Source organism: Arvicanthis niloticus, chromosome 5 (genome assembly GCF_011762505.2).
Source record: "Arvicanthis niloticus isolate mArvNil1 chromosome 5, mArvNil1.pat.X, whole genome shotgun sequence".
Taxonomy (NCBI): domain Eukaryota; kingdom Metazoa; phylum Chordata; class Mammalia; order Rodentia; family Muridae; genus Arvicanthis; species Arvicanthis niloticus.
The window spans coordinates 33,376,174-33,389,881 of NC_047662.1; the positions used below are offsets into that span (position 1 = coordinate 33,376,174).

Consider the following 13,708-nt stretch of genomic DNA (forward strand, 5'->3'; position numbering starts at 1 on the left):
GCTTCTATACTCAGGCCTGCACACATGTGCACAGACATCTGAACACATGTGAGCCCAAATGTTTGTGAACACACACACCATACACGCACATACACACACATACACACCATCATATATATACATACATACACATACCACCCATCACACACACACATTATACATATATACACTACACACACATATACACACACACTACACACACACTACACCACATACCACACACACATCACACACATACACACCCACACCCCCACACACACATGCACGCACATGCACACACCCCATACAAAGGCACAATAGCAAGGAGCAACAGCCCCCTCCCCTACCACAGGTAATTCCTTGGGAACCATCCTCCTCTCTGAGATTTCCTCTCTCCCTCTTCCACAGTTTCCAGAATGATGTTGATTAGGTTTTCTTCCTGCTCTGTCCTGCCCAGTCCCATGATGGCACTATGTAGAGAACTGACAATTTCAGAAGAGCTACTGAGTCTTAAGAATGCCACTAGAGCAGTGTATCTCAACCCGTGGGTCATGACCCTTTCGGTCACATATCAGCTATCCCACATATCTATATTTACATTCTGGTTCATAAGAGTAGCAAAATCATAGTCATGAAGTAGCAACAGAATAATTTTATGGCTGCTGGTCATCAGGACAAGAGGAACGTATGAAAAGTTCCCCGCATTAGGAAGGTTGAGAACCACTGCTCTAGAGAGTGGCTCTGGCCGTAGGACTGCAGAGACTCTGGTATAGTGTGAGCATCAGTCATTGAGGAATGTGCAATGAAAAAGATCTCAGCTATTTATACCGTGATGTGCTTGGAGCCCAGATGCAGGCTAGGACCACCCTAAGCTACCAAGGACATGGGAGAGCCAGCCCACAAGGACACCTATACTTCTAGGTTTCTTATTACTTTAATTTCAAGACAGAGAAGAGGGTTTACAGGCTCTGGCATGAGCGTGTCAGAGAGTATCGCAGGGGTGAGAGGCTACAGGCAGAAGTAAGGAGTTGGGAAATGAAGAAGAGACATCATGACCTAGAGATCCCTCTGGGAACTCACCCTCCAGTTGCTCTGGGAGGAAGTGTCTATGAGTTTAAGCACTCCCTGCTTGTGGTTGGAGGGCTGTGCCACCTCCCTGTGAATCACCCTGTCCTCTGACATAGGGCCACCATTTCCCTGGCTGTTTAGGAAGTATCCAAGCAGCTTGGAAAAGCAGTAGCTAGAGACCCCAAGTTCATTCCCTTTCTACCCCTGCTGCCGACTATCTACCTTCCAAGCTCTTCTGTCTACTGCAACTTCCCTCAAAAGGAGGTGGGGAGCAGGGAGGGAGCAGAATGCTATGGTCCAGGAGTCTACATTGAACCCAAGATCTTTGAGCCTCAGGCTCCTTATCAGTGAGAACAATAAATGATAATTTAAGAAAAAGTAGCTTGTAAGATTGTCAAAATTGACAGTCATGTAGAAACTGCCAATTAGCAGGAGGTTTCCTACTTTTCTTCCTTACATCCTTCCAGAAACTGATGGCTCTCCTCCAAGGCCCAGCCTTGTGCTTTACCTGGCCCTCCATTATGAAATATCCCTCTTTATGACATGCAGCTAGTCTCCTGAGAGTGGCAAGGGGCCAGGGGCACTATGAGAAGGAGCATGACAGCCCGCACCGTGCTTGCTGCCCACCCCGAATGCCAGTCAGCAGGTGCTTAGACTGTATGGATCCTGGCTCCCCTCTGGTCTTAGTGCAGAACAGAACTGACCCCAGGCAGAGATGTGAGTCCACCTCCTTTTGGGCCAGGCCCGAGCCAGGGCAGAGCCAGACAGTGACAACACCCGTTTTATAACAAACAGGAAACCAGTTCACCAACCTCAAAAATAGAACAGACAAAACCCCCAAAATAGGAGGCTGTGAGTGTGGGGCAGCTCAGGTTTCTCCGCGTGCTTCCTGATGGGTCACAGAGCATGTGTTGTTGTTTTCAATTTCATGAGAAAATGCCTGGGAGTGCCCTTATAGAGGTGACATTGCTGAGTATGTGGGCTGAGACTAGGAGGCAGCCTGCCCAATCAGGCTTCTAACCTGCCCGGGTTCCACCTCCTCAGGCACTAGTCCAGCTACTGACAGTTCTAACCACAAGGGCCACAGAAGCCCTGACCCCTGTCTTGTCCCTGGCATGTAAGCAAAGTAAGTCTCTCATATCCACCATTATGTTTCCTTGTGGCCCCTTACCTGTGCAAAGTCATCTACCCTTAAACTGCTTCCACAAGTCCCCAAAGACCCACTGGATCATGCCATCTGAGGGCCACGCTGACAAGAGGCAGCAGCCATGCCCTCCACTGGACCTTGACAAAGACATAGAGCTGGGCGCATGCTGTTTCCTTGGCCAGGAACACTATTCTTTGGCAGAGTCCCCTTAGAAGCATTCTTACAGGAAGGCCATGATTATCTCAGTGATGCCCTTAAGCACCGTGCCACAGCACTCCCTGATGTATGTCTGCTCTCAGCTCCTTAGCCTCTGCACCTAATGCACTTAGACCCCATGGACGAGATGACTGCTAAGTGACCAGCCTCCCCTTTTTGCTGGCATTGCTGAGAAGCTTAACCCAAATTGACTTATCATCACTAGCAGACTTATGTCCTACCCTGCCCTGCCCTGCCCTGCCCCATGACTTTATTGTGTTTCCTTGACTTCCATGTCAACTTCTTTGTTAACTTCCTTTTCCTTTCATATAGAATGCACCTTGTCACATCTCTATCTGGAATAAGGTAAGAAAAGCATCAATAAGCAAGCAAGCCACTCCCACTTAGATTGTACACACCTGACTTCTCCCCAGCCACTCAGCCTGGGAAAGCTTCCCTTGGGCAGTTCTCCAGGCTCTGTCTGCACCTTCCTGAGGAAGTACACAGTTCTGAACCTTATCTGTCTTTTTTCCATCTCCTCTGTCGTGGAGAAGTCTCTAGGTGAAGACTAACTGCTCATCTCTGCCAGCCTCCATACTGACCACTTCACTTCATCCCCATCTGCCTGGATAACCATCAAGATGGTCTTCAGGACAAGGAAGACATGATGGAGCAGAGCCCAGAACACAGTGGCATGTAGGATGGAGGCAGAATGGACCCTGAACCCCAGTGTCCAAACCTCATCCTGGGCTCATGTTATGATCTCTCAGTCTAAAACACAGCTCCCATGTGAAAAAGGGAAAGGGAGAGAGAAATAAATTGATTCCTTTAGATCATCAAATAATTCACTGTGGAAGGCAGCTTCTTCTATGCTATTTATGGCATTTTAAATGGCTCGATTTATAAAATTCAGTTTTTTAAAAAAAATGCAGATACATTCAACTGTGGCACCGTCTGATAGGTCAGTTAGAGCAAATGCTTTTCAGAATACAGCCAATCAAACTCTTGTGTTCTTTTTTTTCTTCCAGTGCTAGAGATAGAACTCAGAGCCTTGATCATGCTAGGCAAGTTCTCTTCCACTGAACTGTATGCCTTAGTCCTAACACACTTCCTTACACACATACACACACCACATACCATACATACAAGTACACATACAACCCCCTACATGCACATGCATGCACACACACAGACACATGCACACGCCCCACCACACATACATACCACACACATACTACATACACATACGTACACATGTGCACACACAGACACATACACATACCCCACACCATACACATAACCCCAAATACACGTGTACACACCACACAAAAACACACACCACATATAACCCCAAACACACATGCACATACACACCACACCCACACCCACCTCACATAATTGTTAATATCTAGAAAGTGGTGACAGCATAAAATGCAACTGGAAGAACTAATTTTGCAAGAAGCTTCCATAAGAAAAGGAGGCCTACTATCCTGTCAAGCAAGGGTACACGTCAACCATGAAGCCAGTCTCTCCCAGCCCTCTAGTGCTCATAGCATTGGAGTGCATGGGATCTAAAATATGTAATAAGCCCATTTGGGATCAGATTGGCCCGATACTTTTAAACACTCCCTAGTCTGATGCCAGGGATGCAAAGGAAAGAGACAGTGGGCTGTCTGGGTTTGGGTCCAGGTAACCTTAGACAAGTTTGGGACTCTTCATCTGAGCCCATTTCCACCTGTACAACCTAGAAATGAACAACAGTTCCTCCCTCTTCTGCCCCTTGCCAGGATTACAATGAGGAGAGTTAGCTCAAGATGAATGTTTGGATAAGTCATCTTGTCCCAGGCCAGAGGCCGAGTCAGCCACAGAAGGGTTGAGAGAGGAGGGGCCCCCTCAAGGAGCAGCCACAATACTGTGGGAAACACATCTCTTTCTAGGCTGTCTTGCTTTGGGCTTTCAGGTGCATGTGTGGAAGGACATCTACTGGTTCCCAGATTCTACTGCATTGTGAGATCCATGAGCAAAGGGTGCCTGCCAGTCATGTGAGTAGGAAGAGCACGAAGTGAGGGGCAGAGACCCCACATCTCTGCTGAAGCTCACCTCTATCCCCTTTCCAAAAGCTGTTCCTCTGTTTCCCCAACACCTCATTTCCCTACACTCCCTAGCCTGGCTCAGATGCTGTCTGCAGGGCTTTCCCACCTGTCTCTCTTATTGTGGATAGCTCAAACCTCAGAGAACCCAGCTAGGGTTGCTCACCTGACTTTACCATGAGACAGACCAGCCAAAAGCCTCCAGGCTCTGGTTTCCAACCCAACACTCTCCACCTCCTCTCTGAGAGAGAATCCCAGAGGTGGATCCCTTTAGGGTTCACAGACCTGAGAATGAATCCCTACAATGCCACACACACTTTTGGGGATCTTAGGCACGTAATGGGAAAATCTCAATTTTCCTTTGTGCTACATGGGGAAGGGTGGCACTGGATTACATCACCTTACTCCAGAGGCGGTAAGGAAGATGGAAGGCATGTATTTTACCTGGCCTGGGGCTGGGGCCAGAGATGGGATACTTGCCTCCGCAGGACTGAGTGGGACAGCTGTGCTTTCCTTCTATGGTGCATCAGTGGGAGAGAAGCCTGCAAGACCATTGGCTAGCCACAGGGGCCTGAGATTCAACATCTGTTTTCTCTAAGGACAACTAAGAGGAGTCTGACTGACAAATGTCGTCTCTATATCACCTTCATCTCCACTCCCACATTATGTTTCTTATAATTGCAGAGTGCATCATCTCAGGGTCACTGGGGCAATCCTAGGACTACTAGGACTTCATTTCTTCTCTTCTGCTGACTCACCAACAACCGGCTCTCCTCCCACTTTCTATTCATACTGCTCTTCTGTGTTCATCTGTGGAATAGGCACAGTAGACTCTTACCCATGGTGGACAGATGTGTTCCACGAGACCCACGGATGTCTGACTTTCCTCTAGACATGGCAGTATCACCACAGTACTAAAACAGTCGGCCCTACTGTGTTTATGCCTTGCTGCCTCTTCTCCATCACTACTCTTGTAACCTGGGTCTGTTTAAAAGTAAAATCAGAGTGACCTTAACCCAGCCCTGCAATGACCCAGTTGTTGGTCTGTTAGGGCACTCATCCACTGGGTAACTAACAAGAAAGTAGGGACCATACCCTTCATGGATACACTGGATGTGGCAATGATTCATGACCCAGGCAGGAAAGAATGGGATGGCAAGAGATTCATCAGGCTTCTCAGAACAGCATGGTATTTAAAATGAATGGGTTAAAAAAATAAAATGAATGAGTTGTTTACTTCTAGAATTTTTCACCTAAAACTTCAGATTATAGTTGAACCAGGGGTAACTGAAACTAAAACTGAGTGTGGTGGGGGTGGAGAGGATATGACATTGCCCTTTGACATGTTTCCCAGTTAAAAGTGGGACACATTTATCAAAAAAAACAGCTTCCAGCTTCCCTCTATTGGGCTGCCACAGTGTTGACTCATCCTAAATGACAGGTAAGAGAAAGGGACAGCATGGTTGCATCCGCAGATATGGGGACAGAGGAGGGGACAATGAAGGGAGGAGAATGAAGGTTCTTTCATTAAGACACCATCCCTATAGAACACCACTGAGACCCTGGTGTTAGGCACAGCAGCAAGCAGCAAGGGGCAGAGATGGCAAGAGTCTGGTATCTCACCTGGGGCAACATGTGAGCCTCTATGATCAAGTGTGAGAAGAGCTGATGATATTTTTTAGTTGAAAAATACATAGGAAAACCAAAGGAGGGCAATGAATCCTATCTGGAAGAGTTATCTGGAAGGAGTTCATGATGTCTGTGACCTAGGTCTGAACAGGGTGTATGTGGGGACTAGTCAAGTGGTGATGGGGACAGACTGCAGGTGCAAAGGTGCTTGGGTGGAATAGCGAGGCTCCAGGTGAGCAAAGCTGAGGAGGAGGTTACTCCCAAGGCCTCAGGTGTCTTCACAACTCTAGTCAGAAATGGCAGCAGCTCTGAGATCATGAAGGTCACAGTCCTCATCCCAGCATCACACATTCATAGGGCATCTGCTGCATACTGGCCATTGTTTGAAACATTTGATTGACATTACTACTTTGAGTCCTCATGATAAGTATGAAGTGAGACTACCTGTCCTTTGGTATATACTGGAGATTGCCTCCAGGACTCCGAGAGACACAACCCACAGGTATTTTTAATCCCTTTCATAATGGTATAACATTTAAATGTGTCCTACACAAGCCTCTCTGGTCTATGAAATCATCTCTGGATGACTTCTTTCAAATGAGTGCATGCTATGTAAATGGCTGTTGGACTGTCTCTTTTATGGATGAAGGGGAATAAAAGTAAGTCTGTGCCTGTTCAATATCAGTGTGATAACTCCACTCCACTCCTGACTATTTTCTTTTCTTTTCTTGCCACATATTTATTGTGTTTTAGAAACATGAAAGAAAAAGACAATAAAATGTAGCCATTATGAAAGATGAACTGTTATCCAAATTTGTAAAAGGCTGCTTCTGGTCTCTACATTGACAATGGTATCAGAGGATTGATTTCTTTCTTACTGAGATACAGCCACGAGTAACCATGGCTGGCTGTCTTTAAGCTCACTATACAGCTGAGGGTGACCTTGAACTTTTGATGGTTTTTGCCTCTGACCCCTTTCAGGACCTGGGATTACAGGATTGTACTACCATGCCCACTTTTGGGGGGACAGTGCTGGAGATAGTATGCAGGGCTCTGCCATTTTAGGGAAGCACTCTACCAGCTGAGCTGTATTCCAAACCCTCTTTCCAATTTCATTCACAGTTTATGACAACAGTGAGACACTAAGAATTAAAACAAAACCCAACAAGAAAGTCTCTTATCAGCCATTCATTTTCAAGCCCCCATATGGGAAGTGGTAGGGGAATATCTGTAGGAATACAATTTATTGTCTGCTCCTCCACTCAGAAGTAGCCCTGTGTCTGTCCAGTCCACACTTCGAACTTTATCTTCATGAGCAGCTAGATCGTAGAGAGGAGCCTTACAACTTCTTGGGTCCCATAGCTTCACAATGTTATCTAAGGAGCCTGAGAGCAGCTGCTGTTCATGGGTAGGAGACCACTTCACTGACGTTACCCAGCCTGTATGTGCGGTGAGGGACAGCGACACCAAAGAGCCATCTTTAGTTCGGGGATCCCACAGTCTAATATGCCTGTCTGTGCTTCCAGATGCCAAATGTTTACAAAGAGGAGACTAGGAAATACAATTAAACACTTTATTTCCTGTCACAGTTGACTTAAGACCGCCAGACTCAACATCCCACACTCTAATTGTGTGATCCCAAGATACACTGCAGATTTCTTCGGCATCTGACCAAAGGACTGAGGATGTTGCTTCTGTGTAGGCAGAGAGGGTCACCAGGGGTGTTCTTGTTAGTCCCAGGGGTGTTCTTGTTAGTCCCAGGGGTGTTCTTGTTAGTCCCAGGGGTGTTCTTTTTAGTCCCAATTGTTCTTTTTGCTTCTTTTTTGGTCGATTTGTGGGTTCTTCCATTTCATCTTCTTCATCTGTAGGGACTGTAGACCAGATCTTTAGCATCTTATCCCAGGAGCCACTGCAAAACTTAGTTCCCAAGCTATCGACTGCTATAGTGTCCAAACTCCCAGCATGCCCTCAGCAGCAGTGCAGAGCTTTCACTTTGTTCCTCTCTACACTCCACTCCCACAAGAGAATGGTCTGGTCCATCGAGGCTGTCAATAGTAAGCAGGACAAACTGTCTTCTTTCACCCAAGCCAACTGTCATCTTTCACAACATCTGTATGTCCCATAATTATCATTATTGACTTTCCTTCCAAGGACCAGATCCGAGAAGTCTTATCCTAAGAACCAGACAGGATCCATTCTTCTGCCCCTTTAATTGAGCTGATCCAGTCAACATGCACTGCTCTGGCTGGGGTGTGGTGTATTTTCCCACATATTCCAGTTCCACAACCTCTTCTGATGAAATGTTCTCCAGTTCCAAGAGTTTGACCAAGGGCATTTGAAGAAACTGGCCCTTGAGATGGGAATCAAACTTGATATGTTTGTGGAGTTCTTCCATTTTCTTGTCCTTGGTGTAGAAACGTGCCTGGAGCTGTGCCACGGTGGAAAGCACACACGAGGCTTCCCCACAAAAATGTATGCGTTGATAATTAAGTAGCTCTAAGGTAGACAGCACTGCAAGTGCAGTAGAAGCTAGGCTTCAGTTATCTTCCTCGGGTTTCCCCCCCTGACTATTTTCAACCTGTGGTTGGTTAACTCTAGATACAGAATTTTTGGATGGAGAGGACCAGCTTGGTATCTTTGCTGTATATATCAAAGAACGAGGCCCAGGGAGAGCAAACGATCTACTCATGATCCAAACCATAGTACAGGTAGAACTGGACTTGAACTTGGCAACCAGGCTGCAAGACAGGAGCCCCTAAGCATTTTCCTGATTTCTCTGTGTCTGTCTGTCTGTCTGTCTGTCTGTGTCATCTCTCTGTCTCTGCGTCTCTATTTCTCTGTTCCACTATCTCTCTGTGTGTCTCTCTGCAGACCAAAGACTGTTTTACCTGACCACTGTTCTTTCTGGTTACCTAATGGTACAGCCCCTTAGTCTTTACTTCCAGCTGCAACCCACAAGCAGCGGTCTATGTCTTTTCTGGGTATATCCCCCAAACTGTCCTTGGTAAAAGCACTTGATGATCCCATCAAACTGGCAGGCTCTGGATGGGGAGAAAGACCACAGTCCAGTCTGGGCTAGAACCCAACAATTTGTTGACTTAATCAGGCAGATGTGGAAAAGGTGTTGTCATGGTGGCAGAGTTTCTATTCCAGGCGGCCAGGCCATAATTAAATGTCCTGACCTGCACACCTGCAATTACTGCACAAGAGCTGGTTTCCCGGCCAGTTAACTAGCAATTACAGAACCTTCCACCAAAATTCCAAACCACTTAGTAAAGGTCACTCCTTTTATTTTATTTTTTTTTCAGATTTGGGGGTAGAAGTTGGATGGGATTGTTGCCCAGATTACAAGTGACATCTATTATTTAAAACAGGTTTCTTCCCATAGCAAACTGGAGCTGGCACTACAGCCCACAGGCTTCCGTGGTGGCTGCTACAAGTACTCCTGTTTGTGGTATCACGGTATGGTACTATGTCAGGTGCTTTTGTGGGATACCACTCAATTTTTATGAAACTGGAGAACTAGGTGTTACTGTTTATAAAGGAATAAGCATGGTCACATAGCTATGCTTAGAGGATTTGGAATTTGGACTCATTTACCTCTGAACAATAGGTTCTTCTATTAGCATGAATTAAAGCTAAGATATCTACTCTGAAGTTCAGAATAAGAATGATTCTATCCTATTCAAGAGCTACTGAGAAGTCTCAACATTCTTTGTTTCTGGCCTATCCTTGAAGGCTTGATTGATGTGAGGGTCTTGTCCAGCTTCTGTAATGATCACTATGTTAGGGTAATGAGCCTTCTCCTTTGATTGCTGAGATAGACTTTTATATTAACAAGAGAGACTTGGGACAGATTAAAAACTATAAGGCCTGGGAAGAGAAATGGCAGGTACCAAAGATACAATCCTTACATTCCTACCTACCCTACAATGCTCCTGGCAGATATTACAAATCAATAGTAATGGACCAGGTCCTTTCTCAATGCAGGTGCTTCTTCTCATGGACTGAAATAGACCAGGAGATGCAATTACTCCTCCCCCATTCTTCTCACTGGTGTATGGAAACTATAATTCCTACATGCAAATGTCTGCTGTGTGGTTTGACTTACAATTATTCCCTAGTTTATGAATTTATGTTTTATAAAAACATCAAGTCAAACAGAATTTAAAAGTATATCTAACCCACTCTTACAAACAGACTAAATGCCCATATAGTCAGAAATATCCATGGAAATCTAGAGTATAGGGTTAATTGTGAGTGCATCCTCCAGGGCTTGTACAGTAGATCCTCAACAAGCTTATAGGAGATGAGCTTGGCGGGGTTGGGGGGATGCAAGAGACTAAGGGAGAGGAGGGGCTCTGAGGACAAACCACCAACATCACCAGCCCACCAGTATTCACACCGGCCTGGAGACTGTCCCAAGCCTATGAATTAGTTTTCAAGTGCCTTGTTCCAGAGAATTGTCCAAACAATATGCTCATCAGGTGAGGAGGACTGCAATGTGCACACCAGATGCACATCTGGTGAGGAGGGACTACAATGTGCACACCAGATGCATGTGGGTGCATCTCCCCACACCACAGCCAGGCTAACTTAGTCAGGCTCCAGTGTTCAGGACCAAAAGCCAGCCACAAGCATCTCACAGCCAGGTCTCACTCTACGCTTCACAGACAGTCTCCCAGACACCCACAAGAACTTGGTGGATTGAGTAACTGGAGAAATCCACGTATACTTGGGTCTGAAACAGCAGGAGTGGTTCTTTGGCTCCTGATCAGGGTCCAAAACTAGCCCTTTTGATTGCTCGTCCCAACAACCAAATCACACAGAATGTAAACAGTGTGCTACCCATTCTGTATAAGAGAGCAAATATTCACAGCACTTAAGTGTCAGGCCCTACAGCTGATTCCAGGAACTCCAACTAGAGGGAAGACAGATACCAAATGTCTATTCTGGAATCCTTGCTCCCAGTCCACCACCACTCTTGCCTGGAGTCTCCATCTAAGAGAAGAACACTATCCTTTGCAATCAATGGCCACTTAGATGGGGACTGGTACTATGCCAGCCTGCCAGCCCCCAGCAAGAGGCTTAGCCTCATGCCGAACAAGTTGTTTGCCTCAGCTTTTTTGTAACTCTGTGGAGCTCTCCAAGGTACTGACCCTCATTCTTGTCTGTGACAAGAACAGAGATTATTCAGAGTCCACATATATGGTTGTATTCTTTAAAAACGGCTCACCATTAAGCCATTTTTGTCATTGAAAAAGATTCTGTTGTCACTTTTCACTCTCACAGGTCTTTCTGAGAGGCCAGCTAGCCTCTGTGGCATATGTGTCATGGATTGTCTTAACAACAGCCCTGTAGCTTTTGAAGTTACCGGATCTTCATCTTAGATTCTGCCTGCCCTACACCTTGTCCATGTCCCCTTCCCAGTCCCTGCCTGTCAACTCCAGATGTCCTGAATGACCTTTTTCAGCCCTTAGAGGGCTCTGAAGCTGATTATTGATTTGTTTATCTCTCCCCCACTTGCCTGAGTCCTGAGCTGCTGCAGGGTCTGGCCAACTGGAGCACTGCCAGCCAATCATCTGGACTGTCTTTCTCATGGTGGGGACAGTGGCCCCTGCTGGTCTCCTCTGAAGAACACATGTCATTATAAACTCCAGGATCTGTTCTTTCTTTCTTTCTTTCTTTCTTTCTTTCTTTCTTTCTTTCTTTCTTTTTTTCTGTGTGTTTGTTTGTTTGTTTGTTTACTTTGTTTAGGAAAAGAATTGAGAAGTGACTGGGTTATCCTCTCTACCTCACTCCATAATATAATGTAATAATGTTTTTAAAAACTGACTTTGCTCTATTTTAAGGACCTTGGATGCATCTGTCTCATTACAGATTATCTCTCTATAAGGCTGTGCTGCCATTATCCCACTCTCATGGATAACAAAGGAGAAGCTAGACTAAGGGGAGTAGAGAAGCATGCACACAAACAGGTCTATGACTCATCCGGCATCCAGTCCAACATGGCAAACCTATAGTACACACACAGTTCAGGCCCCTCCAAAGATGCCCCCGCCCTCGTGATATGCTGCGGCAGTTGGGGAATGGCAAGATGCCAGGGGAAGATAAGAAATAAAAGTTGAGAGGTAAAAATCAATAGGTGAGTCTTTTGCAGGGGGAGCTAAAATAGATTCCTAAAAGAAGGTCAAATTCATGCAGTAGAAGCCACTGTACCCACAGAGATGGCTCCTTGTCAGACACCTGACAAGGATAAAGCTAGACCTGCTGCTCATTTTAAAGACAAGCATGCTGAGGCCTAGAGAAACCCCTAAGAGCATACATTAAAAAGAAGGGTGACCATGGCCATCAGCCATTCTAAAAAGCTATTTTTATGTTACCATGAAGAACCCCAAGGTCATATTTCACTGAACAAAACAAGCTCAGTCATTCTGTTTATTGCTTAGAATAAGCAGTTCACAAGTCCATGGGACTGCCCAGTCCCTCCTATAGGGGGAGCCAGAAGCACTCATTCCGTTTGTACCAGCCCTTCACCCACAAAGGAGCACAAAGGTCAAATTCTGCAAAGACTGAAAATGGGCAGGTGTTCCACAGAAAGTCACAGACTGGAAATCAACCCAGCATGAGGCTGTCTGAGGAGACATCTGAATTCTGACTAGCCAGCAGCCTTCTTATGCTCCACTGTAACAAGTGGATCAAATCTGCATTGTGTTCCCATCTGGACACCTTATTTTCAGAGTAGTGGTGACAAGTTTGTCCAGGGAAGAAAACTGGCAAGTATCAAGACAGGACTAATCAGCAGGCTGTGGGGAGGGGACCTCAGATCGGCCATTTGTTAGAGAATCCAGCAGCCTAATAGCTCCCCACTCGCAGAATAAGAACACATTTCCCTTGGAGACACCATCTGAAGACAGATGAGCAAGGCTGTGGCGGGTCTCTGCTCCCCAGGTACAGCCTATGGGAGAATGTAGGGGCCCAGTGGCCCTAAAGCCTCTCAGAGTGGAGCAGTTTCCTGGCCCTGGATGAACTTAATCATGGCCACAAATATGCTGAGGCCGCTGAGAGTCTCAGAGCAGCTGTCTCCAGGCTCTGAGCCAAACCTCTCACTTTAGAGATGAGGACAGGCATTGAGTCTTTAGTTTTTATGCCTGGTATAAGAAGCTTTCGATCCAGTAATCCAAATCTTAATACAGAACTCTCTCTGCCTGGCCAGTATGGGGGACCACTCTTCATCAAACATGGCTTGTCTTCCTGGTGCCACAGAAGCATTTCTGGCAAGGCAGCTGGAAAACAGTGACCCATATACCTTCCAGGTAATCTCCACAGGTCCTCTTCTCAAACACACTGAACAAGATGCAGAGGCACAGAGGAGGCCAGAGGCCCATGAGCCCACGAACTCTCCCAATCACTAACAGGGAATGAGGTATTACTTCCCTCCCAGGACTCTGGTGAACAGAGGCTGCGGAAAGCTCCCCTTGCCTGCTGTCTGTACAACCATCCTTCAGTAGCCATAGGGGATTTGTTCCAGGGTTCCTATACCACCATAGGAGAAGCCTCATGTCCCATATATAAAATTGTACAGTAACATAGGTTATTG

At 46.2% G+C, this 13,708-nt stretch overlaps 1 long non-coding RNA gene and 1 pseudogene across 1 annotated transcript; one reads left to right on the plus strand and one right to left on the minus strand.

Moving 5' to 3' along the window:
• Window positions 1–1,599: 1,599 nt before the first annotated feature.
• LOC143442208 (uncharacterized) lies at window positions 1,600–3,093 on the plus strand. The gene is made up of 3 exons (XR_013110220.1): window positions 1,600–1,764; window positions 2,723–2,755; window positions 2,944–3,093. It is a non-coding gene; the product is annotated as an uncharacterized LOC143442208 (long non-coding RNA).
• A 4,177-nt stretch (window positions 3,094–7,270) lies between these two features.
• LOC117709470 (ribosome biogenesis protein WDR12 pseudogene) lies at window positions 7,271–8,192 on the minus strand (annotated as a pseudogene).
• Window positions 8,193–13,708: the final 5,516 nt, after the last annotated feature.